Source organism: Pantherophis guttatus, chromosome 5 (genome assembly GCF_059756535.1).
Source record: "Pantherophis guttatus breed Tessera chromosome 5, ASM5975653v1, whole genome shotgun sequence".
NCBI classification, from domain to species: domain Eukaryota; kingdom Metazoa; phylum Chordata; class Lepidosauria; order Squamata; family Colubridae; genus Pantherophis; species Pantherophis guttatus.
Window position 1 is genome coordinate 90,065,405 of NC_142067.1, and position 20,902 is coordinate 90,086,306.

Below are 20,902 nucleotides of genomic sequence, written 5' to 3' on the forward strand. Positions count from 1 at the left end.
CGTGTTCCTCATTGTCACTGTCACTGTTATTTTCATTTTCTATACTAGTGTCATTTTCCATGTTTGAATCAATGTTGTGTAGCCGTCTTTCCTCTGTGATTAAATATGGTAAATCTCCTTTGGTAATCACATTACCTAAGTTTATTTTGTTTTTCTCTAGAGTTACTTTTTCCTTTGAGAATATTATATTTATGTTAGAGTCCCTGCTTAGCTTTATTGCACTAAGAATGTTATGAGGTATTTTGGGTATTAATAAAACCCCCTCTATTTTCCCTAGACCGGGTAAATCTACATTTCCTCTTCCAATGACTTGGACTTCTTCTTGATTGGCTACTTTAATTACAAATTTATCTTCTATGAAGGAAGATAATAATTTTTTATCATGCGTTGTGTGATTTGTTGCCCCGGAATCAATGAGCCAGGCATTATCCTTTGAGTCTTGGTTTTTGGTTATAGTGTACTTATCTAATCCATACAATGATCCAGACTTTCTATCTCTTGAGTTATCTCTGCCCCCTCTATGTTCTCTAAAGTTTGGTGAGTTTCTATGTCTGCATCTGTCAATAGATGATTGTCTGTTGTGGTATCTGTTTCTAGTGTCATGTTTTTGTCTTTCTCTGAGAGGTTTTGGACAGTCTCTTCTATAATGTTCTTTGGATCCACAATTATAACACTCAATTGATTCTTGATACCTGTCTTGAAATACTACCCTTTTGGTCTGTCTGTGTTCTTTGTATGTGCTGTAGCGGCTTCTTCTCAAATTATCTTCAGCTATTAATCTATTTGATAAACTCTCTATAGATAGATATCCTAAATTAATTGTATCCAAATGTGATATGTAATTATCCCATGATGAGTCTAATGAATTAATGATAACACTTTTCATTGTCTGATCTGATATTATTTCTCCCCTTAAATGAAGTTCTGCTCTAGTTGTGTTTAGTGATAGTAAATGTTCACTTACAGTAGTTCCAGGTTTTATCCTGGCTGAGAAGAAATTTTTAGACATTCTAGTTGTGGTTGCCACACTTTTACTATGAAACAATTTAAACATACAATGAATTATTTCTGAGACAGTTAGATTATGCTTAATACTATGATAGATAGCAGGTGATATACTAGATATTAGTAAATAGAATGCTCTGTGGTGTAAGCAGTCCAATTTTAGGGTCCATGGTTTTTTAGGAGGGTTAGTTATGAAAAATAATAAATTCTCTTTTAAGAAAACAACCTGGAGTTGTTGACTCCATTCCTGTAAATTAATACCGTCTATTCTCAATTTTGGAAAATCATTAGGCAAGTTTCCAATGTTATTTGTTGCATTACTTACAACTGGAGGCTGTCCATGGTCTTGTAAATGCTGATAATTGGAGAATGGTGTAGGTATACTCGCGATTAGTCTGAATGGTTCTCTCTGTTCTTCATTGTCTCTATATTCATCTGGGTGTATTTGCGCATGCGCGTTGTTCATTTCGTTCCTGAAGCTGTCGGAAGAGGTTCTCGTCGCTGTAGCTCCCTCGTAGTGTTCTTCCTCTGATGATTCGCTCTCTGGTTCGACTTTAGGTGTCCAGGTGATGATCGGGGCTTGCTTCTTTCCATCGAAGTCGTCTCGGTTGAAGCCTCTGGCTCCCGGAAGCGTTTGTGGTGTGGGCGAGTACTTGCAAGGTTCTCTGGGTTCGGACGTTGGTGTTCTTGTCGTTTGGGTTGAAGTGGATAGATGCTGAGACGTTTGCTTGCTTGCTTCTGCGTCTTTGCTTTTGGATTGTGCTGTCTTTGGTGTTTTCGTCGATTTCTTTGATATTTTTAAATTCGGACCGAAAGTTGCAAAAAGTGTTTTCATAGCTGTTTCGATTTGTAGTTTGGTTGGTGCTTCTTCGGTGTCTGTATCAGATTCTTCTGAAGAATAGAATTTTTCTTTTTTATTTTTCATGCTGTGTAAAGCTTTTCGCGCCAGCCATTTTGAACTCTGCTTTCTGATTGGTTCTGATTTGGCCATTTTGCTGGTCTGGTGAAACCAAGATGGCTGCCATTCAAAATTTTGCACGGGACCATTAGTCTTTCGTTTAGTCACACTCTCATCTATAGGTAATTCGCTTACCATTTTGTGAACTTTAGATTCTGTTGCGTTGGTGTGGTTTTCTCTCGCTGCACTGCTATCTTTTATGATGTCTTGGAGATTCGCAATGAGATTTTTGTCGTCTTTTTGGCTTTTCAGCAGTCTTAGTATTTCCGATCTGAGAGTGTTGTTTTCTGTCTCGCTTGCTTCTTGGTCGTCGGGTTCATCGATTACCTCTTCGTCGTCTGTAGTGAAGTCTTCAGATTCTCTTGTCATTATAGTTGTAGATTCATCGATCATTTCTTGATCTGTTTCCATTTCTTTGTTGTGTGCCCTGGTGTTGGGTCTTTCTCTTTTGTTTCTGGAGTTTTCTTTCTTTGGCATGTCTGTTTCTTATTGAGCCAGCCAACCATCCTCTGCTACCAGATTGTTGCCGTAATTCGAGGATCGGACTCAATAAAGAATTCAGAATTATAGTATTCAAACAAAGTATTGTTTATTTACAGCAGGCATTCTATATTCACTGAGTGATTGTAGATAGAAGCAAGTAGGAGGAGTATGCATCTCCTTTTATATCATTGAGGCGGGGTTAGAAGGTAGGAGTGGTTACAGAGGAATACATTAGGGAAGGAAGAATAAATTAACCCTTAGTACTCTATGAGCATATGTCTCTTTCATCTAAGAATAAGGCATTTATCCATGACATAAAGCTTCAGTACAACTCTGCAGACTGCTTTGAAAAAGAATCATATTATTTCAAAGAAAGTAAAAATCCCCTAACAATCTACTTCAATTTGACATTTGGATGTTGTTTAAGGACCACTTGTGCATATGTGTGTGCTTGATTGCTTGACATTGAGTATACTATTTAAATAACACTGGCTTTTCTTTTCTTTTTAAGCTCAGAATGAATCAATGTCTTGAAAGAAACGAAATAGGAGCAATAGAAAGAAATATTCACCCTGCATTAGTGCATGATAAAATCTGGCTTTTTTGTGCTATATCATTAGACCCTTTTAGCTTCTAGCCACTAGAAGTGTCACTATTACCTTTGAAAATACTGGTTTCTATATTTTCATTTATAGATAAAGAGCACATACAGAAGCTATCTGACCCACAACTGGAAAGTTATTTATTTCCTGGGTCTTTGGGGAAAATGAAATTGAAATGTGCATCATAGCATTGAAATCTTCATTTATTACTAGCATTTTTTTTAGAAATTACTTGAACACTATTTGTACAAAAAAATGGAGTAGACTGAATATAATTCCACAGCATCCTGCTCTGCCTTTTTTCAATAGAAATGTTACATGCAATATCAGTGTTATCACTGGTGAAGGTGATTCTCTATCAGTTTTCTCTGTATCAAGACTGTTAAACTACTAAGCAAGCATTTTGGGTGATCCAAAAAGAATACTTATTTGTTTTCTTTACTTCAGTTTTCTATTTTCAGTTTTATTCCCCTAGCACCTTGGGGAAGGAATGAAACTAGAGAAACATAATGCTGCTTCAATCCATAGAGGGGTTCTCCCTCCCCTTCTCTTTTCTAATGGCATTTTATGGACTTCTCAACAACAACAAAAAGTCTCTCAGGGTTAGAAGGCCTTGAAATGATAAACTATCAGAGATTCACCAGAAGCAAAAATCAGTAAGAATATCTTGAAAAATATTTCCTAAAGTGAACAACTGGGCTTATTTAAACAGTAATCCAGATGTTTTTGTCCTTATTTCTGTTTCAGTTCTACAAGTATTTTACTTGGCAATAGGCCTTAGGGCACTTCCAAAGCTAGTTCTTTCATTACCCAAGTCTTCATGGTCAGAACTGATGGACTGTTCTGATTATCAAAGTTTCAGAATGCTCTGAGCTTTGCTGTACCATGAATCTCTGGGACTTGTTGAAAACAAAGAACAAAACAGAATTTAGGAACAGAGAGGTTGCTGTTTGCCTAGTGACCACTAAATAAGTAACTCATTTCTGCTCCTTAAGAAAAACAAACTCTTTCTTGTTCCCTAAAGAAATAAAAATAAAAATAATATGGTGCAAGCATCTTATGCATTCATTTTGGTTTCATCATCTGGCCATTCTGCCATCTTATAGAAATGAAAGAATTGGAAAATGGTGCATGCTTGCAGTGACAACATCGGCTATCCAGTTAAAGATAATGAGGTACTGTTCTGCACAATAATAACTTTTAATTTGTCTTTGTTAAAGGTCTTGTTATCTTGTTAAAGGTCTATTTATCCAATTGATCAAGATAGATTTGCATTTTCTTATTAATTTCTAGTGCATCCCATTTTAGTCACCACAATGTAAAAAAGATGTTGAAATCCTAGAAAGGATCCTAGAAAGATTACAGAAAAGAGCAACAAAGTTGATTAGGGGACTGGATATATGTCCTAATGAATACAGAACATATTGCAAGATCCAATCTGGATCGGTCCCCAGGACGAGAGGTTTAGTCTTCCGAACTTTTAGACTTGTGGTGGAGCCCATCCTCAGTGAACTTCTCTCTACTGGAATTTGTGTTCTGGGCTACTCTATGCATCAAATTTGTGTGGTTCCTTCTATTGGTTGATTAGTATGTTAATGGCCAGTGATTGGCTGTGGTTTCCTTAAGGATGGGCTCCAGCGTGAGGCCAAAAGCTTGGAAGATTAAACCTTTAGTCCCAGTGACCAACCCAGACTGGATCTTGCAACATTATTCTGGGACACATATATTTGCTTTCATTCATGACAGAACATCTTGTTTCTCTATAGACTTGCATAGTACTATTACAATCTGTTCACTAACATATCAAATATGTTTATCCTTTCAGTCTCTTACATTCTGTGATTCATTGAGAATATGGTTGGCTTTAGATAGCATACTGTAAAAATAAATGTTCAGTCTATATACTGTTAAAACTCTTATGCCTATAGCCTTTAACTGGGTAAAACAGTGCCTCATAAGGCAGCAATTTTTGAACAAAGGTACCTAATTTAGAAAATGTGTCCAAAATCTAGGACCTACAGGACTTTTTTTGGGACTGAAATTAAAATGACTTCGTAGAATGATTTGATCTGATTATTCAACCACATGATTGGTTTGTTGTCATGTACTTTGGCATTTGAGTAGTTTCTACTTTTCTTCTACATTCAAATAATAAATAAATAAATAAATAAATAAATAAATAAATAAATAAATAAATAAATAAATAAATAGTTATTTTCTAAATAAATAAACCAAGGTAAATTTATTTAAATAACATATTTCCCTGACAACATCCTTCATCATCTGGCTATATGCTAAAATGATTTGTGAAACATCTGAGAATATCATAGAGACTGAGAAGATGAGGCAAATGAAAATGGTTCTTCCTTTTCCATCCCAATAGAAACCTTCCTTTCCCTGGCAGGAGCATTGATGTTGCCTAAAAGAAATATTTTATTGAGCCCCTGTACCTTAAAATTGTTTGGATATTTCATTTGATATACTTATAAAATTACATTTTTAAAATTAAGATAAATTTAAATATTGACCTTGATCTGCTTTTTCATTTTGTTAATCTTAAAACCATACCTATAGTTACGTACTAATTTAGATAGCATAAGAATGCTATGAGATTAAAGTTTAGCTCAGATGCAAAGTCATTAATTAATTTTTATTTCCCCTCAGTAGATGGTATTATCAAGACCTTATAGCTACAGGCAGGAACAACATGCACTGAATAACACAACCAAGTAGCTGGTATGCATACAGGAACATCTGCAGAATGTATGGGCTAGACCCTCCCAAATTCAGATGAAAAATTTGCTATACTGATTCAGCAAATCCAAAATATGAGGAATAACAAGGCTAAGATCCTATATAACTTCCAGATGAACAGACAAGTACTTGCCTGTCAACCCGATATTGTGGTAGCAAACAACAGAAAACTTTATAGTAATACATAGTGGTGCCAAGTGATACCAAAATCTGTCACACAAAGAAGAGAACGATAAACGAAGCAATTTTGTCATTCAATACATTGATGGAATATCTGAAAAGCTCAGGAGGATCTTCAGCCAACACAACATACACGCACACTTTAAACCCAAGAATAACTTAGTGCAGAAGCTTGTCCACCCCAAGGATAAAACACCCAGACATAAACTGAGCAACGTGGTATATGCAGTACAATTGTAATGAGATATGCAGATCTGTACATCGGGTAAACAAAACAACCACTTCATAAACAAATGGCACAACATAGGAGAACAAATCCATTAGGACAAGATTCACCAGTCCATCTGCATTTAAAAGACAAAGGCCATTCTTTTGAAGACAGCAAAGTCCACATTTTGAACAGAGAGGACCACTGGTTTGAAAAAGGGGTCAAAGAGACCATATATGTCAAAATATTCTAATATACTTTAAGCTCCTATTTTAATATGTGGGTTAGACAACTTGTTTTGCTCTTTTATTTTGCTGGTTTATATAGCAATGATAGAATTATATTTCACTGTGTTTTACATTAATTGGCTCCCTCTAGTCCCTCCCTCCCTCTAGTGAGGGAAATAATTTAAACAACTTTTCCCCCAAAAAAAGTACAAACTTCACAACATTACAAACATTCTCCATGCTCCCAATACATTCAAAATTATCAATATTCTATTTGTCTAAGCAGCAGGAACAGCAACAACAACATTTTCTTTAATCTGTCTTTAGGTGTTAGTTTATGAAGACCAAAACTAAAAACTTCGGCCATCCCCCACCTTCCAAACAGTTTCCAGGGCCAATGGATTTGCTGAATCTGTATAACAAACTTTTTCTTCAGCATTTGCTAAACCGGATGTAGGATTGTCCTGTGTGGGGTGATCTTAGGCTCATGGCAATTGTCAAAGGCAAGAATATTGCTTCTTGCCTTCTTTTTTCCTCTTCAGGGGATAAAAGAATACAATTACAGAACTTCTTATTCTACAATTCAAGGCCAATCAGGATGATTTAACTTCTGTTATGAAAATTAAGGTAAATGAAACAAGAAAATGAGAGGCTAGTATTTCTGCTCTCAGGCACCAATATCAAAATAAAAGAAAGCCTAACCCTTCTTCAAAGAACTGCAAATATTTGCTTCCCTGCAATATACATATGTTGCCATTTGATAAATGCTGTTTAAACTAAGAAAAATTGCAGGCAACAAAAATCCCCTCTCTGTGTGGCACAGAAAAAAAGATTGCAACTGCAGGTTTCAAGTCCTTATCTGAAAAGGAAAAGAGATGATTGCCTTAACCTTTGTTATCAGTATGAGACTTGCTTTAATGCTCACAAAAGCTCAAAAAGACTTAAGAAGTCTGAGCTAGAGGAGCTTAATTTTTTCTTTTTTTCTGGCAATGAAGTGACTCCCTCTTGAACAGAGAAACCTCTATGAAATGTGGGAGAACATATATTAAATGCAGAGAAACAGTGCCACTCAGAGGTTATGTCCCACGGCATGGTGAGTTGGTCTCACACAGGGTTTAAACACAGGAGCATACAGTCTAATAAGAAATAAAAGCTTCACACTATATGGACAGGAGACTGCATCTCAGTAGTTAGCTGACTCAAATTTGACCCAGAAGTGCAATAATTAGCACTTGACACTACACTGGATATGTTATAAATTTAAAATAATTTCCTAGGAAGCATTTCTGCCCATTTGAAAGCAGGGAGGGCAGTGTAAGTTAAATTTATTTCCTGCTCAGCTGTATCATAACCGAAAGCCTAATTTTTTATGATTCTTTAAGTGATAATGGCTTTTTTCCCCTTTTTCTTCATTCCTAATCTTATATTGGAAAGACTAGCATGACATATTTCCATTTTGTGGACTTTGGTAGCTCTCCCCCAACAAAAAAGGAGAGCTAGAATTGATTAATCTTTTGTTAGATTGTCTGCTACTTCAGCAGGAGAGGAACAGCATGCTAACTATCATTTTTTCTGTATCTCCCTCCCCCCTCTCCCCCTTCTCTCTCCAGTCCTCTTGGCAAGATGTGTGTCTGAGTGCACAGAGTGGGATTGATGACATTGTTTGTTGCTTCAGAACCTGCAAGAAGTTGTGATGGGAGGAGTGGTTTTTACTCCTTGCTTTCAACATTGATAATCCTTAAATTGCTCCTGAAGGTTTCTTTGAGGAGGGAAAATGAGGATAGCATAGAAGAGTTCAAAGTAATTTGAACGTATTGTATAGCTGATATAGAATTCTTGGGTTCTACTAAAGTGATCCCTTTAGTATGAGGCGCTCGAGATGAGTATTCTGTGCTCATCTTGGAAACATGGTTTTAATTTTTGACACTCTGCTAGAGAGAAGTTCCCTGAAGATGGGCTCCAGCACGAGTCTGAAAGTTCGGATGATTAAACCTCTGGTCCTGGTGACTGACCCAGATTGGATTCTGCTACATTATTCTGGGACACATATATTTGTTTTCATTTGTAACCTATGTTTATCTTGGAAACATAGTTTTAATTTTTCTGAAGCACTGAAGAACAGGCATGGCCCTCTCCTTAAATTTATAGAGGTAGATTAATTTGAATGTTATCATTCAAAGGCTGCAACCTGAGCTTTGGTAAAAGGAGATTCTTCTATCTCAGGTATCAAATGGATCATCTCTTTCCATTCCATTCTGAAATGGAGATTCTTCTGTCTCAGGTATCAAATGGATCATCTCTTGATATGTTCTGAGCTAGAAAAGAGAAGCCATATATCTTGTGTTGAGCCACAAAACCTATGGTATTTGTTTGTAGCATTATGCAAATATTATTTAGGCATTTATAAACAGCTGCCAATGATCTCATCTCAAGAAATATTAGAATAAAACTAATATATTTCAATATTATTTGTATGCCAATAATGAATGAAGTAAAAAAAAAGCCTGATTGAAAAGGCTTCTGATTTTGTCAATCTTTGAATTTTCAAAGGAACCATGTTCTAACTCCCCAGAGATAATCTCTGACAAGACTTCACTTCAGGTCATTGTAGACAAACCAGAATTTGCAAAGGCCAAAGCTCATGTTAAGAAACTCTATAAACTAGTTCCCAAGTGTATAATCATTGTAATGTCTGCCTTGTAGTAACTGTCCCAATAGCTTTGCAAATTAGATGAAGCATTTCACTAGGGCATCCTTGCGGCTATGATGCAGTGTCCTCAAAATTTCAACTAATTAAGCATCGATCTTATTCACTCCTCAAAAGCCTTCAAGACATTTCACTGTTCCCCATTTCACTTTATTGCCACATTTAAGATTGAGCCAAAGCACACAAATAACTTAAGTCAATCTTGCCCATAGGCTGAATGGTTCCTTACATTCTTAAACAATATTCTGCCGAAATCTGTCTTCCAATTTTCAGAAAGTTATCTATGCAATAAATGGGTTCATCAAATTCATTTTTATGATGCTTTCAACATTAGTTTAAGTTGTCTTTATTGTGAGATGACAGAGGGTGCTGTTGTTAATTAAGTTAAGTACATACATTAAGTAGATACATACAATGCCATCACTCTGCAGTTTGTCTGGATGACTACACTCCTTGATCTAGGGGAAAAAAATCTAAGAGAAGTTCTTCATGATGTCTTCCCTCAGAATTTAAGGGAAATGTAGGAAACCAGGGAGAAATTAAAGACATTTAATACATACCATATCATATCATATCATATCTTATCATAACCACATTATAATGACAGCCAGTTTGATATAGTAGCTAAAGGCAGCAGGATGGAAGCTGTGAGTTTTAATCCTGACTTCTATTTCTGCCTTAGATAAAAAGCCAGCTGGATGACCTTGGACCTCTTTCTTGGCTTTCTCTTTTATTGAATGTAAGCATTCAAGGGCTGTCAAAGTCAAAGATTTTCCCACTTATTAATGGGAAATTAATTAATTCAGTAATATTAATATTACTGAAATAAATTTCTACTCAAAAAATAATAGCAAATTCATTTTTCATTTTTAACAGGAAGGGAGGGAGGAGAATAAAATGGTCAGCATATTATTCTCATGAAAAATAAGCATTTCAGTGACAATATTGTAGTCTAGCCTTCATCTAACACAGAAATTATATGAAAGGTACGATTATATGAATCAGAATATATTTTTAATTTTATACTTTTAATCCAAAGTACTGAACTTCAGCCATTCTAATAGAGTGAAGAAAACCAGAAGTGAAATGAACCACTTTACATTTTGTTGGAACAGTGTTTCTCAGAGGTCAGAGGAAGGAAGGAAGAAGTAGTAAGTTTTGGATAGAATTATGAATTTGCTCATAATAAATGTATATATCAATCTGACAAAAATATCTACTAAATTAGGTAAGCTTCAATGCTTACTGAATAATCAGGACATTTACAGTCCAAACACAGAAACAAGTTACTATTCTTTTCAGGGATCATATTTTTTAAAGTGCCTGAATATTACAATGGATGGGGATAATAATACCAAGTGTGTGGACTCATCACAAATATGATATGGCCAGTATTTGCTCCTGGTGCTGTAGAAGTGAATTGGAAAGGGATTTTTCCTTAAAATAATTTAGAGAATATATTGGTGCTTTTTGTGAATTTCTTGTGCCGCTGATTATCAGAAATTCTGAGTGGGCTTCCGGGAGTAGTTGCAAATATAGGTTTAGGGGGTTGCATACAAAGAATAATAGTTATGCATTCCTATTCAAAATTGACCATAACTTCATTACACTGGATGATTATGTTTGAGGACAGGAGCTTCCTTAATTCCATTTCTAACTCTTGTTTTGATTAGAACTGGCCAGTTGAAAATTCAATAACCTATCCCAATCTTAACAGCATAGGCAAAGCAACAGATATCATCGGTATACAATAGATTGTACTGGTATAGTACAGTTCTCTTTTACAGTAAACCAATAACCTTAAGCAGTAAAAGAAACTCCAGTAAACACATCAGATTGGAAAAAGACCACAGTTTTAAGAAAAATGTGGTGTCTTCAACAGCCCCTTCCATAACTCCCTAAATACTACTATTCTAAGAAGTAACAGAGAATAAAAACAATACTAAAAAAAACCCAAGGAGGAAATTTTTGCAAACATGCCCTTCAACTCTTCTCATCTCCATGTTTGCAGCCTTGCTACAAAGCTCAAAGTCTACCAAGCAGTAGTACTAACCAGGGATGAAATGCTCCCGGTTTGGACTGGATCGCCAGATCCGGTAGTGATAGCGGTGGGTGGTTCGGAGAACCAGTAGCAAAAATCCCTGCGCCTCCCCTACCATTCCCAGCTGAGCTGCACGATCATCAGACGCTTTTTTTTTTTTTACTTTTAAAAGCATTTTTTCTACAACCTCTTCCAACGAAAAAATGCTTTTAAAAGTAAAAAAAAAAAAGCCTCTGATGATCGCACAGCTCAGCTGGGATCATCAGAGGCTTTTCAAAGCATTTTTTTCTGCAACCTCTTGGCCGAAGAGGTGGTAAAAAAAATGCTTTGAAAAGTCTGTGACGATCCCAGCTGAGTTGCCTGATCGTCAAAGAGGCTTTTCAAAGCATTTTTTAAAAAGCCTCTCTGACGATCCCAGCTGAGTTGCCTGACCAGCAGAGGCTTTTCAAAGCTTTAGAAAAAATGCTTTGAAAAGTTAAAAAAAAGAAGTTGGCCATGCCCACCCAGTCACATTACCACCACCACCACCACCACCAAGCCACGCCCACAGAACCGGTAGTAACAAATTTTACATTTCTCCCCTGATACTAACTACCCTGATGTATGCCAGTGAGACTTGGACTGTTTACAGGAGGCACGCTAGGCAATTTAACCACTTCCACATGACCTGCCTCTGTAGAATTCTGAGGATCCGGTGGCAGGACAAGGTGCCAGACACAGAGGTCCTCTCAGCAAGCCTGCCATCAGTTCACACCCTGCTGATGAAAACCCAGACATGTTGGGCAGTCCATGATGTTGCAAGAATGCCAGACCATCACATCCCTAAACAGCTCCTCTATGGTGAACTGTCTCAAGGAAAGCAATTGCACAGAGGACAAAGGAAGCAATACAAAGACATGTTGAAAGCCTCCTTCAAGTCCCTGGATATCGACACCACCTCCCGGGGAATCCTGGTACAAGATCGATCGACATGGTGCACACTGATCCACCAAGGCTGCCAAACATCTGAGGACAGAATAACAACCATAGCACAAGAGAAGTGAGCACTCTGCAGAGCTGCAAATGCTGCAACAATAATGCCCACACATATCTACCCGACATGTGGCAGAACATTTCGTGCCCATATAGGCCTTACCAGCAGACACATCGTGGACAGCCAACAACTTGTTAGATTCAAGGTCCTCCTCGAACACGATGGACAAACATCATTTCCATGTTATTATGGCTAAAACAATGGCAGGTGGTTTTAAATGATTCTTTGCACAAGAGAATGTTGCCAGAGCCGTGAGCTGTGTTTGGGTTATTCCTTTCTTTAAACAGAGCAATAGGCATACAACAGTATGCTTTTTAATGACTGTTCTCTGTCACTTCATAGTTTTTTTTTTCTTTCTTTTAATCAAAAGGTGCCTGGAAAGTCTTTTCAAACCAATCAGCTTTTGGCATTGCTTTTTGTCCTTGATAGGAGAAAAATCCATTAACCTAACCCAGACATCTGGCCTAACGTTTCTCACTTTTGATTTTCGGGTTTTCTTTTGTTAGTCTTGACACCACTTCTTTAGTCTTCCTTTTTTCTTGGTAAGATCACCTGGATTAGCAATACTTTTGCCTCAGGGCAAAAGTATTACACCTATAAAAGGAGAAGAAAAAATCTACTTCTCTCTCCTCTGTCTTTTTTACTAGTAGCTGAAGTCACTCAGAAGAGCCACAGAGGATTGCCAACTCAGGTTTCCACCTTATTGCCTGACTTTTGTTTATCACAGAGCAAAACTACTTTGAGCCATCTACAGTCAAACCCCTCTTCACAGATTGGACTTGAGTTTAACCAGTATAATATTCAAAAGGGTGGGTAGGTTTAAAAAGTCAAAAAGGTGAGCAGTTGAGGCCTCAGTAATCTAAACTTTTATGTTGCACGTACAATCTATGGACAAAAGGGTTAGAACTTCGTTATCCAGTTGTAGACACCAGCATGTCTCCCCCACTAAAGCACCTATCTTTTGGTGTGTGTTTGTGTGTGGGTGTGTGTGTGAATGGAAATGTTACAGCTCATTTTGTGCTGTGGCAGGAAGCTTCAAACAGTCTGCTTTTTTGGAAAGGAGCGGGGTTTGTGGCATTATTATCTCTATTACCATTTTCTTCCTTCTACTCCAATGAACATTGTCTAAATTGAATCGCTTCCTGAAGCTTCCATTTTACTTGCCACTTTCTGAACTCATGCTTCATCTTTTTTTAATCAGATATGTTGTTTTGAAATTCTTTGCTTTTAACTCTGAATCACATCTATTAATTCACTCATAGACTGTTGGTTCTTATTTCATTCCTTTTTATTCTACGTCAGATATTTGTGCAATATTCTCCATTATTTGTCAACTACTAGAATTGTTGTTTACTATTAGACTATTATTAAATACATTGAATTGTTTTATTTATTATAGTTTCAACTTTTGAACTGAATATACAATTCAGTTTTAACAGAATACATAAGCATGGTTAAGCATATTTAGCATCCTGGTAGAATTAACCTATGGGAACCACATTTTTTAATAGCATTAGACTTATATACCGCTTCACAGCCCTCTCTAAGCAGTTTACAGAGTCAGCATGTTGCCCCCAACAATCTGGGTCATCATTTTACTGACCTTGGAAGGATGGAAAACTGAGTCAACCTTGAGCCTGGTGAGATTCAAACTGCCAAACTGCTGGTAACCAGTGATCAGCAGAAGTAGCTTGCAGTACTTCACTCTAACCACTGCGCCACTGCGGCTCATTTAATGGGCTAATAATAGCCCATCCATTTTATTGGAACAGTTATGGGCCAAACTGTCCTAATACACATTAGAGGAATAAAACTTTCAGCTGAAAGCAAACTGAGACAGAAAAGACTGAAAAAGAAAGAAGGAGAAAAGAGAAAAATTACAGACAAAAGGTGAAGAGAAATAGAGGAAGGACAGAAAGAAAGCATAAGCAACAGAAGAGAGTAAAAAAAATCACTGAAGGCGAAGGATAAAACCATCAGCAGGGTCTTCTGACAATATCTGAATAATTGTAAAAGATGAAATGTTAGAGACATGAGATTGGCTGAATTAGAATCCAATCAATCATAATCATCTGAATTTATTAAGCAGATATCATCACAGATGTCCCCATGGAATGTCTTTGTTGGGAAAATATCTTAGCACAACTTTGTGATTGGCTTTGATTTGTTAATCTAAAGAAGATCTTTCAAAGAAAAAAAGGAAACTTAGGCAATTTTGCTGAATCCCCTTGCTAGACAACTGTTTTATATTATCCCAGAAACATTTCTCCAGGAGTCTGATTCAGATTCATTGCCCATAAAAGGCCAGAGTATTTGGACTGAATACCAGGAAGTGAGGAGATGCTAAAGCACAGATGCCAATGATTACATATATCTGAGTAGCCCTAAAACCAGCATCAGTTAAATTATGCCATGAAAGCTACAGACCTCCAAATAAAATTCATTTCTGGAAACACTAAACTTTATATATTAATTTATGTCAGTAGATATTTTTTGCCTTAAATCTTGATTGCATACTGATCTGCTTGGGATATAGGATAACTCGCGGCCAGCTCGCCATGGCCAGCTCACTATTGCTAATTTGCCTCTGCCAACTCAACACTGCCAAGTCGCCACAGGACAACTGCACACTGAGGGAGAATTGGATATATGGGTGAATGAGCAGGTGGGCAGAACACAGAAAGTATTGTGTTAGGGGGCTGGAGGCTTTCTATTTTCACACCCCCTGCACTGCCACATTGGTCTCCAAGTGGAAGAGGCTGGGGTCGGGGCAGGTGGCGGAGAGGTGGCAGCAGCAGCCAGAGGCTTTCCATTTTCACACCCCTTGCTGCCACCGCCACATCAAGCTCAGAACCTGGTGTGGCGGCAGCTCCAAGCCTGACATGCTGCTTCTAATGCCGCCACTATGCTGTGGGCAGAATGGCCGCTAATGCCCCTGCCACACCAAGTGCAGAGCTGCAGAGCCAAAGTAAACCCTTATAATTACAAAGCTGAATTTCTTTGTTGTAAATATGGTATTTAAAGCTTAATTATGAAATAAGGCAACCAACAGAATGGTATACAAGGGAAAAAATAGAATACTGAGTGACAGCCCCCTGAAAGGGAACATTTTGGTGCACAATAACTGATTGTGCTGATTGGCTAGAGAGAGACAACTAAAACCAAGGTTTAAAAATTGCCTGTCATACTTAGGGATTATAGCTTCATCTGTCTGGTGGTCAAGAGTATCAAGAGCTATAGACAGTTTTTATAACACTGACATTCAGGAAAGGCCACCTTAGTTGATGACTTGATCAGAATCCTGACTGGAATGGATCAGCACGATCATGAATGAATAGTCAATTGTGGAAAGGTCTAACTCTTTCAAAAATTTTAGACAAAAAGAAGAAATACAATATAGCAATTAAAAATACTAAGGAATCTGGCCCAGATCTTCAACACTTTGCTGAAAAAATGGTGGATTAATACAGTTTCCATCTAATGGGGTTTGGTTTATTGAATATAGCCAAAATTATAGATACATTATCATTTATACATTGCAAATATTGCCCTATCCTAAAATGAAAATGACTTATTCTCAAGAAATGTATCAGGCCAGTATGAACACACATGATTTCAGTGAGTTAAAGTTATAAATTGCAACTGACTAACAAACCTTTTGAAACAGAACTACTTCTAAAATATAGAGTGGTATTGAAAGAACAGGAAAAAAGAAATATTGGTTATCCTTTGTTGCTGGAATGAGATGGCATGGCTATTAAAAGGGAGAGAGGCATAGCATTATTAAAACCAGGATACAAATGATTAGAGAAGATACATGATGGGGAGCAAGCAGATGTGGAAGAAAGAGGTAGTTATAACAAAATTAAAGTTTGGAGAAAAAAAATGTTTAAAAGAATCCCTGAAAACTGGGTTTGAAGAAAAAAAAGCCAGAAAGAAACATAACTTCTTTATTACCTCTCTTTTCCTGAGTGACTAGGGGGAAAGTGACAGTTTCCCATTCCTACAGGCACAAAGCAGCTGATGGAATGGATTGAATAATCTAGGTTATCCCAAAGTTAAACAACCCTTTCTTTTCCCCTAGGCATTCATCAGGCTGATATACAATAGATGAAAAATGAACTCCACACCTCTGGAAGGTTTTGATGACTAAGGAGGGAAGAGGAGACAAAGAAGCAATAACATTCTGGGCTTCCATGTGAACTTCAAAAGATGATTTAGAAAGCAGGCATACATATTGATCTCTGCTTTTCAAGAAGAAATGCTGTGTATATTTGTATTTTAAATGGGGGCAGGTGACTCCAAGGTAATATATTCTTATATGAACATCTGATAAGGTTCCACAGTGTAGCTGGATTGACAGATCTCAATCACTGCTGAAGTTTATGAGTCATTCTGTTATTTACTGATTTGTCTGCATTCAAAGCACACTTCAATGAAAGTATCCTGTTCTTCTTTCCAGCAATCAGTAAGTAGTCATTGACATCCAGGAAAATAGAGTTCACAATCTCTCTGTGTGTGTGAGAGAGAGAGAGAGACAGAGACAGAGAGAGAGAGACAGAGAGAGAGAACAGAGAGCACAGAGTTAGCTTTTATTATTAACATTTTTAACAAATCTGATATTCCCATCAGATATCATGAAAATAATATTTATTTTCCCAGTGTACGAGCACATCGAAGCAAAGTGAAGGTTTAATATAGTGGAATAGGTTGCCTCCTGAAGTGGGATATTTCCATTTACTGGAAGTCTTCAAACAGAGTGTGGATAGGCAACTGTTCAAAATCATTTTGGTCTACTGGTTAAGGTACCAGAGACTGTGAGTTCTAGTGCCACCTTAGCCATGAAATTTAACTGATGACCTTGGTACAACCACTCTCTTTCAGCCCAATCCACCTCATAGAGTTGCTATTAGGGGGAAAAGAGGAAGGAGTATTTTGTGAAAGAGAGATGGGTGATACTTAGATTTGATAGGTAAATAAATATTTGCTGCCTTGACTTATAAAAATAATAAATACAGGACAAATAAATTTTAAAAAATGAAAATGCTTTAGTAGATTGTGTATCAAATGATTCTGTAGCTGAAAATGGAAGTCCTTCCAAGTCTCTTTTACAGCCCTGTACACATTTCCTCAAAATTTTGCGAGCTTAGAGGCCTAATTCTAGTAGATGATATAGAACCATACAATTAAAAATAATCACCATTGTATCTTTAATATTCAAAAACTAAACATGGCAAAGTATGCAAAGATACCACATTAATAGGACTAATTCTAAATAACTTGCATGCATTTTCTTTTGTATATATATTTTCAGTTTTTGAGTTTTTAAGATATTCAAGCTTTGATTGAATGGTTTACAACAGGGGTCACCAACCTTTTGGACCTCAGGGACCACTAAATTCATAATTTTAAATCCCGCGGACCACTAATATTATCTGCTTAATGACTGGCTGGGTGGCCATGGCCAGGTGGTCATGTGACTGGGTGGGCGTGGCCAACTCAATGTCACTCACATTGAGGGGTGCCTTGGCAGCCTCTACTCACCCCTCCCCTCCCAACTACTCCTCGCCTCCCTGTCCAGGCTCCTTAGTGCCCCAACAGGAAGCAGTTGTTGGAGCTAAGCAGCCACCACGAGAAAGAGTTGGCAAAACAGCTCCGTTCAAATTGGATCCGAGAAGGAGGCTTAGCAGAAGCACCTCACTGAGGACTACAAGCATAGGCTTTCCAAGCAGAGGGAAGACCTGCGGGAGTGCAAGACCAGGTATAGACACCAGGTGGCTCAGTGGGCTGAGATGGTCAGCCAGTTCCAGGCCATGTTACAATCCCCCTGGAACAAGGCCCTCCAGCTCTTCGTCACTAGCAGCACTTCCCTCCAGCCTTCGTCCAAAGGTCCCCCTCCGACCCACACAAAAAGACCTCAAAGGGGGAAACTCTCTGCAACAACACAAACGTTCATTACATGTATCTGTCCCAGGGGGCATAGTTTGAGGACCCCTGATTTAGTGCAATATAAAAAATGCAAATAATTTTTCTGCAGGCCACCAAAATTTTCACGGACCACCAGTGGTCCAAGGACCACCAGTTGGTGACAGCTGGTTTAGAATGTACCTTAACAAAATTAGCAAAAAAGGAAAAATAATTTTCATTATTTTCAAAAATCATCTATTAGTAATTGGGACAATTATTCGTCTCACAAAAGTATTTTCCTAAAGGGAGATAGCAGTATTTTGCCTTTTCTTAAATAGTATTTGTACAGGCTGCTGATAAGAAATCTTGGCTTCTAACAGCCAGATTTGCAAGTATTTATTATTCCTTCATGATGTCTTCTGAAATAACATTCCACAGAAATTACTAATTTAAAATTGTATTTATAATGCTGACTGTACTTGACTTTGAACCCACCAAAATAGATTAAGGAACTTGTAGCTGTGAATTATAGCAAACTCAAAGCATAATTGAAAGGTAGCTCAGTTCTGTTTGTAAAAAGGGGAGAAAGCACTTTGGAGCAAACTAGAAGCAGAGAGAAAAAACAGTACTGATAGCTGAATACAACCAGCATCCAGAAAGGTTCTTACACTTGCTATATAAAACATTTTGTTGGTGTATTTGATATTACAAAAGCAGCGTGGCAAATAAAACAATATCACTCCAACCAAAGTGACAGTCTTATGAATTTGTTTACTTACCAAAGCTTTAAAAGCAATAATATTTTTAATTTAATTTTTAATTTAATTGTATTTGCTAGATAGAAAGAGAAGAGAGATATCATTTAGACCAGAGGTCTTCAAACTTGACAGCTTTAAAACTTGTGGACTTCAAGTCCCAGAATTCTCCAGCCAACATAGCTGAAGTCTTAAAGCTGCCAGGTTTGAAGACGTCTGATTTAGACTTTTTAAAAAAGACTTGGCTATGTGACTACGGCTCCCATGGAACTGGACACTTATTTAGATGACCCCATTGTTTATGCAGACATTTTTATTTCTTTCAACTATTGATTGTATTTCTGTTATTTTAGGTTATTATTTATTTATTTAATATTATAGCATTTGGAACTGCATTTGCTGTTTTTATATTCTCATTTTTTTTATCTATTGTTGTGTGCCATCCAGGATCATCTTTGGTAAGATGAGATAACAAGCCAGAACATGACTCCTGTTTTCCTGGGTAAGTTGGAAAATATTAGAAAAAATAAAAGAATTCCAGGCACATATCACAGTTAACATCTCACCTGCAATGCTCAGAATAATTGGTACAGTCAAATGTATGACATGAATCATCCAGATTTTATTTGGAGCAAAGCTAAAAACAATGTTTCCTATACGTTTATTTAGGATTATTTCAAGGTTGAAAGATAAGCCTATATGTGGAAAGTGTACTTTAAACTATACCAATGTATTAGGAACTTATGGTATTTTTAAACAAATTATTCCTGAAAGGCACTATGCAAAAACCACACCTAAAATCAAAGAAACATTTATATATATTATATATATATAAAATACATTTTGGAACCTAGCTATATTTTTCTAATTGGACTTGATGGAAAATAACTACGGCAGCAAATATTTTATTCCTTATTGGCATGTAGCCTCATAATATGAATGTAAAAAAAAGTAGATTAAAAAACTATGAATAGTTAAGGACATTTCATAAGTAAAGCTCAGCTAATTTTAATGACAAAGTTGAGCAATTGTTACTTTGTCTTCCCAGTTATAATTGACACTTTTTTGTCTATATCCATTTTGATTGGAATAGTAGAAATTAACTTTTCTATATTCTGATGTGACACCTGTTGACAATGTCTACATGCAGGGGGAAAAAAACATAACCCTATGAATAGTTGTATATTTTTCACTTTGTAACTAACAGTATATTCAGGCTAATGATACAGGCTAAAGAATTAGCCTAAGATAAGAAAGTTATTTCCCCTTTCTCTATGCAATGAACTTAATCCAAGTTGGACTTCCAGGCAACATATGATAACAACAATTTATTATAGATGCATTCATAGATCATCAAACTTGGTGAATGTTTCATTTGGAAAAGTTCAAAGCATTGAATGACTACTTTATTCTGAAAAGACAGCCTTGGGTTCTAAACATAAAATATCCCTATGTGGGTAATAAGAGGGCACAGTGGCCTAGCAGTTAAGGCTCTGGGCTTGTCAACTAGAAGGTTGGCAATTCAAGATTCAAGTACTACATGATGGGTGAGCTCCTGTTCTTGCCCAAGCTTCTGCTAACCGAGCCATTAGAAAGCAGGCAAATTCAAATAGATAAATAGGTACCACTTCATTAGGAAGGTAACCGGGTTCTGTGTGCCTTGGTGTATAGCCATGCTGGCTACATGACCATGGAAGAATCTTTGGATCCCTCAGCTAAGAAACCAAGATGAGCACTGCCTCCTAGAGTTGAACACGTTTGGCAGGTGACACCTTTACCTTTTTATATGGATAATGCTGTGAGATATTACAGCATATAGGTGTCCCTGGTCTTTATTTTAACAAGGCATTCTTGCTTAAGGGAACAATAACAACCAATTATTATCTAGTTTACTGACTGGTGCATCAGATAAACTCTTTCAAGCAGTCACTGAATAATTTACCATAATCTGCATTTAAACCTCAATGAATTAATCTATATTTTAATTCTGGATGTCACAGAAAGTCTTACAAAGTTTTCAAATACAATTTATATATAACAGG

General features: G+C 37.0%; 1 long non-coding RNA gene across 1 annotated transcript in view; it reads left to right on the top strand.

The window, feature by feature from the left end:
• Positions 1–20,902, top strand: part of LOC132710469 (uncharacterized) — a 94,581-nt gene that overhangs the window by 70,873 nt on the left and 2,806 nt on the right. The window contains exons 3-4 of the long non-coding RNA XR_009621168.2: positions 16,283–16,504; positions 19,308–19,362. This is a non-coding gene — a long non-coding RNA (uncharacterized LOC132710469). The remainder of the gene's footprint in view (positions 1–16,282; positions 16,505–19,307; positions 19,363–20,902) is intronic.